Source organism: Carlito syrichta, unplaced genomic scaffold, assembly GCF_000164805.1.
Source record: "Carlito syrichta isolate Samal-C Ts95f unplaced genomic scaffold, Tarsius_syrichta-2.0.1 Scaffold171317, whole genome shotgun sequence".
In the NCBI taxonomy this organism is placed as follows: Eukaryota; Metazoa; Chordata; class Mammalia; order Primates; family Tarsiidae; genus Carlito; species Carlito syrichta.
In genome coordinates this window covers 22110-24596 of record NW_007115413.1, presented here as the reverse complement: position 1 = coordinate 24596, position 2487 = coordinate 22110, and positions in this window count along the sequence as shown.

Sequence of the window (2487 nt, the reverse complement as noted above, 5' to 3'; positions counted from 1 at the left end):
ACTGAGTTCCAGCCCACGTCCCCGCGATGGCGGGGCCCCGGGGCTTCCCTGGGTCCCCATCCAAGTCCTGGCAATGGCGTTGCCCTAGAGGCCTCTCCAGGTCCCACCTCCAAGTCCTGGCAACAGCGTTGCTCCAGAGGGGCTCCCTGAGCCCCACCCTCAAGTCTTGGGCAACGACGGTGCTCTAGGTGGGGTCACTGCCTCCCGCTCCAAGGCCAGTGTCAAGTCCTCCAGGTCCAGTGTCATTGCTCCAGCGGGGCTCACGGGGTCCTATCCCAAGTCCCAGGCACAGGGCTGCTCTGGGGGGGCTCCCTGGGTCCCACCTCCAAGTCCTGGCAACGGCCTTGCTCTCGAGGGGTTCCCTGAGCCCCACCCTCAAGTCCGAGGCAACGACGGTGCTCCAGGGCCCTCACTGGGCCCCGCTCCCAAGTCCTAGGCAACGGCATTGGTCTGGGGGGCTCTCTGGGTCCCACCTTCCAAGTCCTAAGCAATGACGGTGCTCTAGGTGGGAGCACAGCATCCCACTCCAAGTGCTCAGCAATGTCACTGCTCCAGAGGCGTTCACGGGATCCGGTCCCAAGTCCTAGGGCCAGTGCCGCTCTGGGGGGGCTCCCTGGGTCCCACCTCCAAGTTCCAGGCAACGGTGTCGCTGCAGGGGGCGCTCACCCTGGATCAGTCCCGAAGTCCTAGGCAGCTGCAGCTGGTCCCATCTGGGGAGCCCCGCCCCCCGACCTGCAGCCCGCCCGCGGCCCAGCGGCCCCTGCATCCCTGCATCGCAGAGGCCACACTGACATCCTCCCACACCGGGGAGTGTTGCCACCAGGCGACCCCTCTGACCCAGCTCAGCCGCAGGGTCCCCAGCTCTCCAGCCCAGTGTCCTGCGCCCCAGGGGCAGTGGGGCAGCCCCCCGGGAGGCTGTCCAGGACAAAGCGCACCCCAGCATGAGCCCCTGGACCCGAGAGAGGCTGGTCTGTGGGCAAACACGCGTTAACTGGGAGGAGCAGGTTCCAGAGTTCGCCAACGGAGCAGGGTGGTTGCGGGCCACAGTGCTGCACGTATATTTCAGAAGAGCTAGAACAGAGGACTTGAACTGCTCCCAGCACAGAAACGACACACACCCAAGGCAACACCCTATGCCCTGACTTGTGTGCTGCTCATTCTATGCATGTAGCAAAATACCACGCGGAGCCCCTACAAATGGACAAATATTATATGGCGACCAAAAAAAGCTTTAAAAAGAAAGAAAAGACACAAAAAGAAATCAAATCAACACCCTCACTCGACAATTTAAGAAACGAACTGCCGGGCAAGGTGGCTCACACCTGTGATCCCAGCACTTTGGGAGTCCAAGACGAAAAGGGCACTTGAGGCCAACAGTTCGAGACCAGCCTGGAACATTCAAAAATATCAGTCTTGGCCGGACACGGTGGCTCAAGTCTGTAACCCCAGGACACTGGAAGGCCGAGATGAGAGAACTGCCTGAGTTCAGGGGTTTGAAACCAGCCTGGGCAACTTGGCAAGAACTCATCTCTACAACAAACCAAAAAATTAGCTGGGCAGGTAGCAAGCGCCTATACTTCTGGCTACTTGGAAGGCTGAGGCAGAAGGATTGCTGAGCCCAGCAGGTCGATGCTGGGGTGACCGTGAGTGTGCCAATGCACTCCACCCTAGGGGATGGAGTAAGACTCCGACTCAAAAAAAAAAAATGGTTAGAGGCTGGGCGTGGTGGCTCACGACTTTAATCATAACACTTTGGGAGACTGAGGCAGGAGGATCCCTGAGCTCACCAGTTCGAAACCAGTTGGGCAACGTAACAAGACCCCGTCTCTACAAAAAAAATAAAAAAGTCAGCTGGGCGTGCTGGTGGTACTCATAGTCCCAGTCACCCCTTGCACAGCCACAGCCTCTGTCGAGCTGTGCGACCTGGTCAGGCTACTTACCTGTACACCGCCAGTTGTCATTAAGTTCTTAGCCAGTGTCCGGTAGGCACATGGCAAAACTCAGCGAATGTTAGCTAGGACTATTCTTTTTTTTTTGGAGTTGGAGTCTCACTCTGTCGCCCAGACTGGAGTGCAGTGGCCGCTTCCGGCCATTGCAGCCTCGACTTGCTGGGCTCCAGCGATCCTTCCGCCTCAGCCTTCCAAGTAGCTGGAACTACAGGCGCGCACTACCACGCCTGGCTAATTTTAGATTTATTGTGGAGATGAGGTCTCGCCTGCCAAGGCGGGTCTCAAACGCACGGGCTCAGGCAATCCACTCACCTCAGCCTCCCAAAGGCGCGGGATTAGAGGCTGAGCTACCAAGCCCGGCTACTAGGACTATTCTAACTAGGTTTTAAAAATCCAAGTATGGTCACGTAACCAGTGTGACCCACTTCACTAGGTTTGAACTGAAAAGAATGGTCTCATTTCTCTTTCTTAAAAATTTTGGAGCCAGGTTCGGTGGCTCAGCCTGTAATCCTGCGCCTTTGGGAGGCTGAGGTGAGTG